Genomic DNA, 17,266 nt, shown 5'->3' on the forward strand with positions numbered 1-17,266 from the left:
GGGACCTGTATTTGGCTCCCCTCAACCTCCTTCTGCTCAGTGCTTGTCCCTGTGTGCCTGACCTGAGCCATGCTCTGGATGCTGCATTGCTGGTGCTGCATCATCTCAGGAACATCCAAGGGACCCAGGGACACTTGTGTTTGTGGTTGGCTGTGCACAAAAGGAGATCTTGGGGTAGAAGCAGCCCTGCAGTTGAAATGGTGCTCCAGAACATCTTTTCTCTGACTCTGCACCACCCAGGAAATGGTCCCACTTTTAGAATTGTTCCTTGATCAGTTTAAACTGATTATAATTTGTTAGACCACCTCTTGGAGCATCACTCAACAGCTCTGTGGAGTATTAAGTGCGTGGCACAGTGCAACTGTCCAAGCAGTGTTGCAAACGGTTTCTTAACACCATCGCATTCCCCTTGATGACCCCAGGAGGACTGGGGAATGTTAACTTCTGCTTCCTGTTGCATTTTGTTAGTGGCAGTCTTGTCTGCATGTCTGATACCCAGAATTCATAAATTGAAGATGCTCTTAAAAAAGAGCATGTACTTCATCTGTTATGATTCACATCTCAAGCTTAACTAAAGGCAGGGTGGGGGTGAGAAGGGTATGTCTGCATAAAAATGCAATAGTTACAGAAATAGACATGTTTGAAGTGGCCCAACTGGGTAAAAGTTCTAGTTGTGAGATTAAATTGTTTAATTCCCTTAAGATTTGAAGAGTTAAACTCGCATTCAAATTCTCTGACATAAACAGTTAATACATTTATTGGAACCTTTTTTAAAAAAAGAAAAAACAACAAACACAACATTGGGGTTGTTACCTTTGCGTAATGATTCCTCTGTGAGTGCAAACTAGTCTAACTAAATGACTAAAACTCTCGGAAGCATATGAAGATCATTCTGTTGGTGTCCAATAGAGCGCATCCCTAGTTAATGCTATAGTCCCCTGATTGATGAGCACTATGGACTTGTTCCTCTGGGGAAATGAAATCCCATGCAGCCTTCAAAGAAGTAACTGCTGGCAGTAGAAAAGTCACTCTGGAAATATGCACAAGGAAGTTATATATAGTAAAGAAAACTGTTCTCTGCCCTGTGTGTAGGGAAGGCACATACAAAAGGGTTGTGCTTCAAAAGGGAAGTTTATATTCTCTGCAGTAAGAGGACCAGTGAACAAGAAACGCAGATTGGAGTTTGTCAATGTGTGCAAGGTTTCCAGTAAAGACTGAGCTGAGGCTATTCAGACATAACCTCTCCCTACCAGCCTGCTTGCCTGAACCCTAGGCTGAATGCTAGGACAAGAGGCTTCTGGCACATTGCACATACATTTTTCTTCCCAGCTTCTTCAAGCTTGCAGTTGGGTAATCCTGGCCTAGGATCACCCCTGGTCCTAATTGATTTGCACTCAAGGTCACTGTGGCTTAGGCGTTGCATACCCAACGGTCACAGTGTTGTTCTAAGAGTGATTTATCCTCTTACAGCCGGATGAGCACTCTATGCCTGTGTCAGGTGATGCATGCACAACTGGGAAATTCAATTTTTCACTTGGACACCGAAATTCCATGAGGGACAAAGTTCTGTTAAATCTCATGTAACTTTGATGATTTCAAATGAAACATCAGTTGCCAACAGGAGGTCAAAGGAAGTCATTTAAACTTGTAAAGGAAGCTATCAGTTAGGGTTTAATGCATTTGGCCCAAGCTGAACTTTAAAACATGATCTCAAGTCTCTCTTAGGTTGGTCTTCCTCTGAGCTGACTCCAGCAAGCACAGTGCTGCTCTTGAAATACAGTAACTGTTCTAGTAATTAGGTCTTTTTAAGTCTTTCCAAACATGCTTGTACAGTGTAACGGCAATCAGTGAGCTGGTAAGCTGGTTCAGGAGGAAGAGCAATGTTTTGTGCGAGGAGATTTTTCCTGTACAGAAGAGACAAGGAAAGATGGGAGAAATGCCTTTTCTGTTTTCATTGCAGAGATAAGGCAGCAGGAATGATTTTGGAAGTCTTCATCTCAAAAAAATGTGATGTCAGCTGGTCAAATCTGCCCTTTTCACAGCTTAGCAGCTCATTTGTAGCTAGCTTTAGCATTGATTGATGTGAATGCAATCCCAATTTAATGCAATAGAGTTAGCAACTCTATGTTTTCCTACCTGGGAATGCTGTTGCTCCCTTGGTGTATTTTGCCTTGCTCTTCCTTCCCAGCTGTGCCTTTCCTGGGGTGATGGGAAACACCTCTCCTGCAATCAGGCTTAGTTCTTCCATTCACTTAAAGCTGCTTTCCCACTCAACAGACCATGTATGAGAGTCACTGCTGACAGCAGCCCTTTCTGAAGAAAGGAAACACTAAAAATGCACAGGGAAATCTCCATTCAGCAAAAGTCATCAAAACTTTTGCTTACAACCTAAAATGCTCAGTTGTCAACAGCCTCTACTGAATCAATACACAGCTGCTGGCTCTTACCGCATCCTGTGTGCTTGCTTTTTGCCCACACCCACGCAGAAATGTTAGTAATGGTACGGGCACTTGCTAAATCTTACAATACTGGTGTTCTGAGCTCATGAATTAATTATAAGTGAATTCTTCACTAGGTTGGTGTCCCAAACACAGACCTCAGCAGTTCTTAGCATGGAGAGTACCTTTCCTCAGGCAGCTGGGTTAAAAGCTAAACTGACATCAGCTTAACCTCTGTGTCCCTTTTAGAAAGAAATTTGTTCATCCAGACCATCTGTTTGCTCACCTTATCTTGACCATGTTCTCCACAATATCTGAGCTACCTGTGCACTGTGGCTTGTGCCTGCAGTCCCTGTAACAGGGTAACAGGGTCTTCATCTCTCCTTCCTATCCCCTCCCTTTCTATTGCATTTACATATGGGAATACTGTTTGAGTGCTGTGCAAATCCATGCATGATGAAATTAAGTCATTGGCTTTTTCTCAGCTGTTTGTTTCTGGCAGCTGGTCCTTCACAGTGGTACACTAATGGGGCAGGTCAATGAAAACATATGAGTGTGAGAAAAAGATGAGGACAACTTCTGCAAAACCTGGAATGGCTCTCGGTATAAGAGAGGCACTGTGGGAAAGACCTTGCAATTTTATCATTGTTATCTTTCTGAAGCAGAGCTAGCCACATCTCACAGCCAGAAAGCAAGCTGGGTCAGAAAACTGGCAGAGTTTTGGTTCAGATTTGGTCTTTCTCTGAAGCCGAGGGGCTGTGAATGCTGCTGAAAGCAGAGCTTTCCTTCACACCGCTGCAGCTTGAGGATTGCAGAGGTTTATGGTGATGGGTGAGGGAGTGAGAAGGAACTTGGGTGGAAAGCTGGACTGCTGGAATGCACTGGTTTGGACTGCATCGTTGGGGGAAGGAGGTCATTCTCATCTCTGTTTCCCAACCACAAGCAACTGCTTTGGAGCAGAGGAGATGTAGAGGAGATTGTTTCCCAACTGGTGGTTTCTTTGCCATGGGGCTGTGAAGCAGCATCGCTTACCCACCTGAGCAGATACTCTCTTCCCTTGGGACTCCACCTACACATTAGGGCAGATGCCACCAGCAGCTTATTGGCAATCCCCAGCCCACAGCTGAGGGAGCAAAGGAAGAGATGATATTGCCATAGAGATTTTCATACATGGAGTCAACACAGGAGCAGGCAGGGTGCTGGAAGGATGTGCCTGAAGAAGTCAGTTATTTAATTTTGACATTTTCACAGAGTTTTGGAGGAAAAAATAATTCATCTATGTTGTATTCAGTCCAGATTTATTGCTTTTGTCTCTGTTTCCAGTTTTTTATTTGCTGGGGTAATAGAAAAGACTTTGAAGATGTGTATGTTTCCCTCTATTTACATGCCTCATTGTCCTCACAGATGCTGGAATACAATGAGCAGTTTTCCACTGCCATTGTGCCCAGTTGAGTCTGCGTGTTTCATCCTCATGCAGAAATTTTGTCATGCACGGGTTTGTTGCATCTCCCTTTCTCTCCCCTCCTCTGGCTGTGTTCTCTGCAGCTCAGTTACATATGCACATCCTGGGCATTTGCATGGATCCAAATACTTTGAATAAGAAAGTTTTGGGTTACATATTCTTATCATTTGCTCACAAATCAACACTGGAAAACTTTGCTGCAATGTCAGCCTGGCTGTGTTCTTGTAAAGCAGTCCTCCCACAAGAGTAGGTTGTTATATATACTTTGTATTATTATATAGTTCAACCTATATCTTCTTCCTTTTTCAGCTTACCCCTCCTTTCAGCCTTCTTGGCTTGGCTGTGACCAGCCAGGGGTTGTGTGTGATGCCCCCACTGACGCACAGCCACAGGAGCAGGCAGCTTCTCAGAGCCTCCAGCAGACAGCTGATACTGCTGAAAATTATCATCTTGTGTTTTTCTCTTCCCCTGCTCACTTGTCACTTAGCTTAAAGTCTTAATTTTTCAGAGCAACAAAATCCTGTTGTGTCTTTGTTGCGTAAAATTGCTGCTCAACATTTCCTGCTTATGGCTCTTTTTGCCATATTTTTACTTTATTCAGCCTTAATGTTTTTCTTTTAACACAGAAATAGAGAGGGAGAAAAGTGGTATTAAACCAGGTCTGGTTTATTCATACTTATGAATTATTGCTATCTTGCTGCACTAATTATGACTGGTTTGTATGAGATACAGTATATTTCTGAGACATCCACACAACCAATTACCTTTTGGTCCAAAGCTTAGTCCAAACCTGCCACTAAAGTTCTGGCTTGCAATCTGTGTGCGTGGACATGAAGGAGTTTGGGCTCTGGCTGGGACATCCCCTGGGTAGTGTATATCTGGCCTTCAAAACTGCATTGCTTAAACTATGTTACAGGACATTTTGTCTCTCTATTTTGCAGTGCCAAGGCTTTCTGGTTTGGTCTGTGTTTTGTTGTTTGCTGTAGTGTGATGTTGCTCACTGAGGCTGACAACTGACTTTGCTGTCCACACATGAGAAATCCTTCCTATCTCCAAGTAGTTGTGGTGAGACATCATCAGTGTCGCTCTTATTCATGTTACACACATTCAGTGTTCATTTTCCCCAGTGGCTGCAGATAATTTGGAAAATTGGCCAGAAAAAGGAGAGGAATGTGTGTGTACCAACCGCGAACAGGGTAAGTACAACTGAAGACATAAAGGTTGGTGAGCTCTCTTAATGTAGTCCTCTCCTGGGCATTACAAACCAGTGGAAAAAATCTTTCCAATTGTGGGCTCTCATTAGAGTAACAGGCAGCTGTAGCTGCTCCCAACATGCTGTTTTAGCTGCTTAAAATCATAGAATCATAGGATCATTTAGGTTGAAAAGAACCTTTAAGATCATTGAGTCCAACTGTTAACCTAGCACGGCCAAGTCCGCCACTAAACCATGTCCCTAAGTGCCACATCTACCTGTCTTTTAAATACCTCCAGGGATGGTGACTCAACTCCTTACCTGGGCAGCCTGTTCCAATGCTTGGCAACCCTTGCAGAGAATAAATTTTTCCTAATATCCAATCTAAATCTCCCCTGGTGCAACTTGAAGCCATTTTCTCTTGTCCTATCGCTTGTTACTTGGGAGAACAAACCAACATCCACCTTGCTACAATCTCCTTTCAGGTGGCTGTAGAGAGAGCTAAGGTCTCCCCTGAGCCTCCATTTCTCCAGGCTGAACAACCCCAGTTCCCTCAGCCACTCCTCATAAGACTTGTGCTCTAGACCCTTCACCAGCTTTGTTTCTTTGCTCTGGACACACTCCAGAACCTCAGTGCCTTTCTTGTAGTGCAGGGTTCAAAACTGAACACAGTATTTGAGGTGCAGCCTCACCAGTGCTAAGTACAGGGGGACGACGACTTTCCTAGTGCTGCTGACCACACCATTTCTGATACAAGCCAGGATGCTATTGACCTTCTTGGCCACCTGGGCACACTGCTGGCTCATATTCAGCTGGCTGTTGACCAACACGCCCAGGTCCTTTTCTGCTGGGCAGCTTTCCAGCCACTCTTCCACAAGCCTGTAGCATTGCATGGGGTTGTTGTGACCCAGGTGCAGGACCCAGCACTGAGCCTTGCTGAATCTCATAGAGTTGGCTTTGGTCCCTTGATCCAGCCTGTCTGGATCCCTCTGTAGAGCCTCCGTACCCTCAAACAGATCAACACTCCTGCCCAACTTGGTGTCATGTGCAAACTTAGTGAGGGTGCACTCGATCCCCTCGTCCAGATAATTGATAAAGATATTAAGCAGAACTGGCCCCAATACTGAGCCCTGGGGAACACCACTTGTGACCAGCTGCCAACTGGATTTAACTCAATTCACCACTCTTTGGGCTTGGCCAGCCAGCCAGCTTTTTTACTCAGTGAAGTGTACGCCCATTCAAGCCATGAGCGGCCAGTTTCTCCAGGAGAATGCTGTGGGAAACGGTGTCAAAGGCTTTACTGAAGTCTAGGTAGACAACATCCACAGCCTTTCCCTCATTCACTAAGTGGATCACCTTGTCATAGAAGGAGATCAGCTAGTCAAGCAGGACCTGCCTTTCATAAACCCATGCAGACTGAGCCTGATTGCCTGGTTGTCCTGTACATGTCATGTGATGGCACTCAAGATGATCTGCTCCATAAAATTCCCCAGCACTGAGGTCAGACTGACAGGTCTGTAGTTCCCCAGATCCTCCTCCCGGCCTTTCTTGTAGATGCGCATCACATTTGCTAACCTCCAGTCAACTGGGACCTCCATGGTTAGCCAGGACTGCTGATAAATGATTGAAAGTGGCTTGGTGAACACTTCCGCCAGCTCCCTTAGTACCCTTGGGTGAATCCCATACGGCCCCAGAAACTTGTGTGTTTTAGTGGTGTAGCAGGTCCCTAACCATTTCCCCTTGGATTACAGGGACTTCATTCTGCTCCCTGTCCCTGTCTTCCAGCTCAGGGGGCTGGATACCTGGAGAATAACTGGTCTTAATATTAAAGACTGAGGCAAAGAAGGCACCTCAGCCTTTCCTCATCCTTTGTCACTCTGTTCCCCTCCCCACCTCCCCTCATCCAATAAAGGATGGAGATTCTCCTTAGCCATCCTTTTGTTGATAATGTATTTATAGAAACACTTTTTTATTGTCTTTTATGACAGTAGACAGATTAAGTTCTAGCTGGGCTTTGTCCCTTCTAGTTTTCTCCCTGCATAACCTCACGCCATCCTTGTAGTCCTCCTGAGTTGCCTGCCCCTTCTTTCAGAAGTCATAAACTCTGGGTTTTTTCCTGCATTCCAGCCAAAGTGCTCTGTTCAGCCAGGCTGGTCTTCTTCCTCGCTGGTTTATCTTTTGGCACATCAGGACAGCCTGCTCCTGTGCCTTTAAGATTTCCTTCTTAAACAATGTCCAGCCTTCCCAGACTCCTTTGCACTTCAGGACTGCCTCCCAAGGGACTCTGTCAACCAGTCTCCTAAACAGGCTGAAGTCTGCCCTCCGAAAGTCCAAGGTAGCAATTCTGCTGACACCTCTCCTTACTTCTTCAAGAGTTGGAAACTTCATAATTTTGTGATCACTATGCCCAAGATGGCCTCCAATCATTATATCACCCACAAGTTCTTCTCTGTTTGCAAACAACAGGTCCAGCAGGGCGCCCTAGTTGGCTCACTCACCAACTGTGTCAGGAAGTTATCTTCCACACACTCCAGGAACCTCCTGGACTGTTTCCTCTCTGCTCTATTTCCAGTAGATGTCTGGTAAGTTGAAGTTCCCCATGAGAACAAGGGCTAGTGATTGTGAGACTTCTCCCAGCTGCTTATAGACCACCCAACTGGGATGAAGAGGCAGACAAAATATTCTATAACAGACTCCCACCATGATATCTGTCTTGTTGGCCTTCCCCTGGATTCTTACCCGTAAACACTCAAATCTATCATCACCATCATCAAGCTCTAGACAGCCAAAACACTCCCTAACATACACGTCTACCCCACCTCCTCTCCTTCCTTGCCTTTCTTCTGAAGAGTTTATAGTCATCCATTGCAGCACTACGGTTGTGTGAGTCATGTCATCATGCTTCTGTGATTGCAAGTACATGATAGTTTTCCCTCTGTGCAATGGCTTCCAGCTCCTCCTGTTTGCTGCCCATGCTGTGTGCATTGGTATAGATGCATTTCACTTGGGCTATTGATCCCACCACCTTTTTAGGGAGAGAAGCTCTAATTCCTACATGACCATGGGTTCCATGGTTTCTAACATGTCAATCAATAACCCTTCTGTCTTTGCTGTTGCATGTCTCTCCATCCCCTACCTTCACTGAAATGGCAGTCTGAAGGACCTCGCTAGCACACCATCACTCAAACATTGCCGTGCCACTCCCAGGCTTATCTCTAGTGAGCCTGTTTTTTTCCCTTTCCCCTTCAAATCTAGTTTAAAGCTCTTTCAAGGAGTCCTACTAACTCACAAGTTTGGCAGTCTGTGGCATACATCCAGTTGAAAGTCAACACAATTCTCCTTTGGTAGAAGACTGAGTAGACTTGCCATTGAGTTCCACCAACCCTGGCATCTGTCACCTTGTTAGTAACATATCTCCCATGGCACTCCTTGCTGGAAACGTTCAAGAAATCTCTCCATTACAAACAAACATGGCCCAAAGTGGGCCCACAAGATCTGAGCACTGGTGCTGTGAAGACCACAGCTTGCCAGCTACTCATGTAACTGTCTGTAGAGCAGAAAGACACATTTCTCATGAAAATTCTGGATTGGGACAACTGGGAATGTACAGAGCAGTGATTATAGCTGGGCCAGGAGGATAGATAGCAGTGTATACATAATTCATCACCAGAGTGCATGTTTTGGAAGTAAAAGGATTTCATGTCGGGAAAGGTGTGCTTGCCACTCTATATTTCAGTTGTGAAGGGCTAACTGGAGCTTTGGCAGCCTCTGGATGTTAGATATACCATGGGCTTTGTCAGCACAAGCTAGGGTTGCACAACACATGCTGAATGCCCAAATTATTCTCCTGAGATTGGTAAAGACTGCAGTAAATCAAGAGCGACTGAAGAATAAACATCTATGAACCAGTTTACCAGTTTGTTGCACTATTAATGATTACCCACCCTTCATTACGGAGCAGCACAGGTAGCATAGATGGCACATCTAATCATTAGCTAACGAATGCATTCACTTTGGTTCAGACTGAATTGCTAATGGGAGAAGGTGCTGTTACAGTTATACATTAATCATGTCCACTGGTGCCATCAGACCCTGGAGCAGGAGCTCTGCCCATATCGGGACTAGGATGCTGCACTGGGCAATTGTCGCCTCAGCTTCAAATGAGTGCTGCTGTGGACAAGGAGGCACCAGTGGCAACCCAGGCAGGGAGGTGAGAAATTTGGCATGGATGGGTGGGTGGAAAGACAGAGAGGAAAAAGGCTTGGAGGAGGAGGCAGCAAGCCTAGGAGCAAATGGCTTAGAGGCCAGGGTCGTCTTGTATAAAACACGCATCTAAGAGAAGTTGGGAGTCTTCAGTGCCTGACAAGAGGCATCAGACAGACAGTCCTCAAACATTTCTTCTCCTCTGTGGGAGACAGTTGGCTGGCGATGGGACCACCTTCAGTTGATGGACATGCTGTCTAAAATCAGGGCAGTTACTGAATAAACAGAGGAGCCCTTCTGAGCTGCTCCTTGGATGTTCTTTAGTACTGGCCTGAGACCTAGAACAGTATCTGGAGGGATTCCTCACCAATACAGACAGAAAACACTAGGACAGCAAGGGCATGCTGATGTATCATTCAGCCAGTTTCTGTGCTATGCCTGCTCACACCACGTCTGACAGCCTGTGTGCTTGTACGGGCCACTCAGCTTGGAAATGCCTTATCCCAAGTGTAATATTTCATACACATTCTTGTAATTCATTGAAACCCCCTTTGCTCTTGTGGCAACTAGCCACCTAGATGTATTTAATCCAAAAATAAGTGTTGTAGATTATAAATAGCTCCTGCACACACTAGGAACATATTCCAAGGAAATATTTGGACACAATGCCTGAAGGAAGAGTAAGGAAAGGCAGCTTGGTTCAGCTAAGTGCCAAAGTATGCACTGCTAATTTCCCTTGTTGTTCAGTAGAAATGAGTTACTGTCAGGATTGTTCCTTTGTTTGCTCTTTTTCTCTGACCATTACTTTTCAGGCAGGAAAATAGTTGACCTAACTTTAGTAAGTAATAGCTGCAGAGTCGTAATATGAAAAGTCTCATTTTCTGAAGTACTGAAAACACCCTCACCTGTTTGAGAAATCAAACTAAATATCATTTGACAGGTACTTGTTTTCTCTGTGTCTGTCTTTTTTTTTTTTTTTTTTTTGGCTGAAGCATGGACCTGGAAAAGCTATTACTTGATAGCAAAAAAAGAGAAATACAGTTTGCTGGCTGCGAAGGACCATTTGGAATTGCAAGAACAAAGTTACTTAATTCTCCAGTGTTTTGGTCCTTCCAGAGCTCTGTTGGAGATGCTGAACATCGTTAAGCACTTTAAGAGAGCTGACTGACTTCTTATTTTGTCTTTCGCAAGAACTCGGATCCCTGTTATCACAGTATTTTGAGGCCTTAAAGACCTCATTCTGTGTTGCCTTGAAGACACCTGGAAAGTGTACATCACTAACTACCAGATACTGTCAGTCTCCTTGGGATCTGATAGAGGGAGGCACGAAGGGACTGAGGCCCAGATCCTAGCATGTCTCATGCCTGCTGCCTTCCCTGGCAGCATGGAGCTTCTGTGACTTTGGGGGTCTGCACACCAGTGGCTCACCCACTGGTTGTGAGGAAGCAGATAACTGAACCCACATCTCTCTGCTCCTGGGGCTGTACAGAGAACGCCACCCCATGCATTCAGTGTTGCGGGTGAGCCCCTCAGTGGAACTATTTGCTTTTATCTTATAGTGGTCACCCAAGCTGTGAGCATCACCACTGGAAACTCGTAATGATTAGAGAGGGCAGCACTGATAACATCAGGGCTGCTCACCACAGCCTCAGTGTCCTAAGAGCCTCAGGGGAAAGAAGGATGTCTGCTTACATTCTCAGTTGTGTCCAGAGCAAATGCCTGCAAAAGGCAAAAGAGAAGGTATCAAAGCCATGCTCTGGGGTAGGTGCAAGGCCTTCACAGCTGCTGCTAAGCTGCTGCAGGCTCTTGCTGTGTCCGCTTTGTACACTGGGCAGTGAATGTCAGACAGGAGACCATGAGTTTTCAGTTACCTGTGTTTTGAGATAGCACAGATGTTCCTCTGTTGCTGTCACCTCTTTGGACCACAATATAGATATGTGGATGGAGAATGGGAACAGAACTGTGGCGTTTGTCTCCAGAAATGCCCTTCTCCTCCATTTAATCTAACGGTTGCTGTAAAGTTACTCGATTGGTAGAGATGACAAGAGGAGCAGAAGCCAGATGGCAAAAGGCAGCAATGGCCCTTGGGTGAGTATATAAGGAGTTAGTGATGAGTTCTGAAAGATCTTCTTGCAAGATGCAAGGCATGCAGGAGATCAAACCTTGACTACTTATAATTTTAAAGGACCTTCAGAGGGCTAAATGTTCAGATTCACTGGTTTAAAGCACCTAGACTTTCTTGCAAATCAGCCTTATTGTGATAGACAAGGATTAGCCTGAAGTCAAACCGGATATAAATTGCTTGTTTTGGAGAGAAAGGTCCTTCTCAAGGCAAAATTTTGTATTTATTCTAACAAGTAACACTTCAGTAAATGGACATCTGAATGTGGATTTTCCCCTTTTCTGTCAGGAAAATTAGCTTTTCCAACATGCTCCATTTGCTTCCTGCCTGTGCCCAACAAACTTTGAAGTCTCTCACATGCAACACTGAACACTGAACGTCAGCACTTTACAAGCTCAAAAGAATAGATTTTAATCTATTGAAAATAAATATATTATTTTTCTCTTTCTGTCTTTGATTTTCTTCCCTATAAGTGTCCCACCACACTACCTTAAACTTCTTCATCTTTGTCCATCCACTGTAGGCATCAGGCCAGAAGCAGTACCATTGCTCTTGAAATGGGCACTGAAAGATATAAGTAATTTCATATACTTTTCACACAGCCCTCAGCAGAATTACACAGCATTCACTGCTGATCATGGAGGGTGCCTGGAGATTCATTTTCTTGCAATGAATGTGCCAGAGCCTATTTCTGTGTAATTTATCGTTGATTTGTCAGAGTGGTCAGTCCTCATGGAAAACAGTCTTTTATCTCTGACACAACCAGCATGGCTTTAATGGGAGGGGACTCTTTAACTGAGACAGTTTAAAAACACTTGCCTTTTGACCCCTTTCTTTGAGATGTGATTGAATGTGTGGAGTGTTTTTGCAAGGAGTGCAGAATAAATAAGCAGTGAGTGAGCTGTCACAAGCTGTGGAGTGAAGGTCGTATTCTTCTTTTTTTCCACTTGTGTTTTGCCAGATTAACTTCAATGAAATGGGTGACTGGTCTGAATTGAACCCATTTCTGTGATGAGTTACATGTGTTGCACCAAAGTGAGGAGTGAAACTCCAGTAAAGGCTGCCTCATTTAGAAGGAAATTGGAGAGAAAAAGAGGTATCAATACTAGTAAGGTGACAAAAGCAGCATGCAGAAGATGAAAAGCATGAAACACACTGTTATTTCCATGGCAGGGAAAACTGCACTGCCAGTGCAAAGCTGTTGCTTCCACTGTCGTACCAGGTTGATTTTTGGTTTAAATAACCTGCCTCAGCCTGTGAGCAGAGAGGTTTTATGTTTGACTAACCTCTATTTGCCCACTTATAAATTACATGCAAGTTAAAATATTCCTTCCTCAGTAGATTTAGAGGTAAGAGTTGGGGGTGTATGCATGCATGTGTGCGTGTCCCAGATTTTCCAAGGAGGGCAAGTGCAGTTAGCACCCCAGGAGAGGCAGCTTTCAAAGTCTATGGCATACCCAGACATCTCTCAAGCCTCCCTGCACCTGGCTTTGCCCATAACTATATGAACGAGGACTCGGCACTCTCCAAGAGGGCTTGAAAACTCTGGGATTTCCATCCAATTTCATCCATGTTAATGCATCTGCCACTGGAGAGTGCCCATGGCTCTGCAGGAGCTCAAGCCAAAGAAAATACAGCTGGGGGGAGATGCCACAGCAGGGGCACGTGTACAGAGTCTCCAGGATGCATTTGCTTTGGCGCAGTCTCCAAAGATTGCCATGAGCAGAGCAGCATGCGGGCTGCTTTGCTTCCCCCTGTGTAACAGTCCTTCCCTCAGCTTCCCTGCGTGGCTTTGAATATGGGCAGTACTTTAAAGCCATGCTAAGGCAAGCTATGGAAAAGCAGGTTTTTCAAAGGTGTAACCACAGCTACCTGAGCTGCCTTGGGCTGTATCAAGCTGTAGGTGCAAACCAGCAGCACAGCAAGTGAGATAGTTTTGGCTGCTGTGCAGGTGGGACGGCAGGCTGCAGGAGGCTCCAGGTGCAGGGACCAGACTGTGGCAGGTACCTGAGCTTACTGTGACTTGCTGTGGATGGGTCCATAATGGAGAAGTTTTGGTTTAGCAGTCTGGAAGAACATAGTGAAATTAGCACTGCAGTGTGCAGCATTCCTCAAAGAAATCCACATCAGGAACAAGTAGGAAACTAAGGTTATGTAATCTATAGTGTGAAATATCTATTTCTATACATAACAGGTATATTTTGCACTTTTAAAGATATATATTTTATATTTTGATACTGTCATCAGGGTCAAATTTTGCCCCTTGGATAAATACCTTAGACTTTACATAAGCAAACCTGACCAAAGGTAGAAAAGTAGAGATTAAGTCATGTTGTAGACGGCATGCTGAGGTTCAGAGATTAGGACCCACAGGCTTAGTGGTATTTAGACTGTGGAAAGTCTGGACCTACGTCATTTACTCAAGGTCATGCAAGCAGTTTGAGGCAGAGGAAGTAACTGAAAGCATTTTCTTGACTGTTTTGCTTGCTTGTATGCATGGGAATTACATGTGTGAGTGTGTGCAAGCATGTTGAAAAGCACATTTTTGCACGGTTGCTTCATGCATTCTCTTCTGATGTCTTCCACGTATGTGGCTTGATACCTTATTCACTGGAGCGTGTTTCCTAGCATTTGCAAACCATTGGCTGAAACTGACATATCTTTGTTATTCTGTGAGCAGTATTCCATATTCCAAAATAAAAGTTTGTCAATTAACCATATGTAATTAAAAACAAACAAAAACCCCCCCTTTAGTTGTAAATTTTCAGTTAACATAGAGCTTTCACTAAGGTCTCCTCTTGCTCAAGCCTTTATGTCTAGTCTCCGCACTTTTCAGCATGCAGTTTTCAAAGACAACCCCCTCACCTTGCTGGGGATCCACTGTGATCCAAAGTGGGGGGAGGGGTTAGATTCTGGCCGTTTACAAGTTTTTTTGGTGGCATGCACATCCAGCAATCTTGAGTGCTGCACCTCCTTTGCCAGCAACTTGTATAGTAAAACAGGGCTCCCACAGAATTTTTGTTCAAAGGACCACCTAATTTATCGGGGGAAAAAAGGAACCCTTCCCAAGATCATTTTCCTCTGTGCTGCTGGCATGATGTGCATTTGCAAATAAAAGAACAAGTGGTCAAATTTTAGTTCAATTTGTATCATCAGAACTAGTTTCACACCTATTCTGTTTCTCGTACACACATGTGGGAATTGTGTGGGTATTTGTATGTGTCTGTGGTTAAAAAGTGATTTCTTAGTCGGTGACCTCCCAAAGTCTTCCTCACCACACAGGGCTTCTAGAGCATGGCACTGCTATGGGATGATCATCACAGGAGCAATTGCTACTTTGGGTGGAAAACTTCATAAACCTCAGAAGCACGGGGACTTCGTTCTATTACAAAGACTAGGGAGAAGGGATCTGTTTATCTTGCTGTCCGGGCACTTAGAGTGATGGCCCAAGCCTTGTCAAAGGAGCCCGGACTGACAAGAAGCACATACGCACCTCAGAGGCCAATGGTGTTTGATAGCTGGGATGCCGTGGAAGATTTCACATTCTTCAGCTCTAATCTCTTATAACAAAATGGAATTCAAACCTAACCCTCAAGAAAATAAGTCAGCTCTGGTTAGTATCACGCCATGTCCCATGAATCCGTCAGGATTTGTTTTTGGTGGATTAGAGCTATCGTTTACCTATTTTCTGCTTGGTCAGCAGTGCTATTGTTTTAGCTGATATTTTCAAAAGGTGTTTATTTTTGCTGCTAATCTAAGATGAGCCCTGTAATTATCTGTGAAATGGAGGAAGTAGTCTGGGGCAATTCTTTCCTCTATCTGTGATGCTCTCTGGAGGCAATGCCTGATGGTCACCAGTACGTGTTTTCCAAGGTGCCTTTTTCTATGGCTGTTTTAAAAACAGTTGCATCACGTTTCAGCTGCCTTGGTCCTTCATTAACATGTTTTACTAAAAACGCCTCTGACAGAAAGCAGAGACTTTTTGTCTCCTAGATGGATTAAGTGCCATAATAGTGTTTGTGATGAGAAGCATCTTCTCTCTGCCTCAGTATTTTTATTTAATGTGTGTTTTGTGGCTTATTTCACATGTTGGACTCCAGAGATAACATAACACTTGTACCTACTAGACAAAATAAATAAAATATTTTAACAGTCACAGTTTCTCACCTTTTCAAGATACGACACAGGATGGCTGGAACAAAGAGGTAAAGAAGCGTAACTGCCTTCCCCCAGCTTTGTAGCCCTTCTTCTGTTCATCCTCTGCTCTTTGCCACCCAAACACAATGGGTGCCGCTGTGACCATACCACTGTCTTCTCAGCATTTCCTACCTTTTTCCTGCTCTTTCAGATGCTCTGCTGGCTGCTCTACCATCCTCTTTCAGGATGTAATACCTGTTTAGAGCTGGGCAGACATCAGCCCCTGCTGCAATGTTCCCAGACATTTCTTCAGCTCTTTTCTCTCCTTTACTTCTTCCTGTTTCTTTTCTTCCTGTCCCTTCTCTCTCATCCTTAGTGTCCCAGACCTGCTCCCTATGGACCTGTGGATCATCTCCAACAGCTTTTGCTTTCACTCTTTGCCTTTGTTCTACTTATTTATTCCTTTCTTCATGCAGCCCTTTACAGACCAGGCAACTCTGTTAATCACAGAGGAGTTAGGAAGAAATTCCACCTCTCTAGGGAGCTAGATGTAATTATTCAGGACTTTTTTTTTTTTCTCTCTCTACTATCTGGTTCTGGCTTTTTTCTGAGATGGGGCACTGCTCTAGATGTCTCCTGGAGTTGAAATGGTGTGGGAAATCCCCACATTGCCAAAGCCTGGGTGAGTGTTTAACAGCTGAGCTTGAATTCTACAATAGTCCTTGGATGTACAAGTCTGGATCTAGTCAGGTTCAGTCTGGGCATTCACCTGAAAGGGAACGTAGTTCACAACTGACCAACATGAGGCCTTTCAAATCTGTAAAGTATCCTAGGCCCAAGATGTTAAAGACCTCTGTTTTCTGTTTGTTTACACCTTCAGTCCTGCTCTGATCTTCCCAAACATGTCAGTGCCGACAGCTGGAGATCTGGTGGTGTTGCCACCAAGGCACTCGATGCAAACACAATGCTGTAGTGGGATTAAGACTATTTACAAAACTGGTTACTTGCTTTTTAATTGAAGCAGATGGAAAATGCACTGATGAAAGTGTCGGTTGTAAACACATTAAGAAAAATCACAGTGCGTACCTCTGAAGACTCCAGTGAAACATCTAAAAAAACCCAAACAAAAAAAAAAAAACAAAAACAACAGCCCACCCCCCTCAAACATGATGGTCATAGTACTTTTAAAGGAAGGAGGGAAAAATAATCTTTTATGTTCAGGATCACCATTAAACTTTCAAACCTCCCTGTGCATTTGTACTGAGACTAATAAAACAGCTGTGATGGAGGTCTGCGAATAGCAGGATAATACAGTAACTGCCCAAGATCTTGTGAGCTCCTCATAGATGCAAATGACATCAGTGTATTTCTTAAGAGTCAGGGGTGCCCTGCACACCCTTCTCCTCCTGTTCTGCAATGTGCAGAGATTGTGCCTTTCCACTACGGAAACGGGCTTCTGACAGAGCCTCTTTGGAGACAGGGATCAAAGTTTGCTTCTGAGCTATTTCAGTTACCAGCAAAATCCAGAAAAGAAACTTGAATTTGTATTATTAATTTAACAACATCATTATGAATGAACAGCAGGAAACAGTGTATCTTCCTACATAAACAGTATAAATAAAACTTCTGATAAGCATTTTACTACATTGAATTGCTCATGCTTTTCTTTGAGAGCATTCCAAAATTTAGTGTGCAGCTTAATCAACTTCATA

This window comes from Strix aluco, chromosome Z (genome assembly GCF_031877795.1).
Source record: "Strix aluco isolate bStrAlu1 chromosome Z, bStrAlu1.hap1, whole genome shotgun sequence".
NCBI lineage: Eukaryota > Metazoa > Chordata > Aves > Strigiformes > Strigidae > Strix > Strix aluco.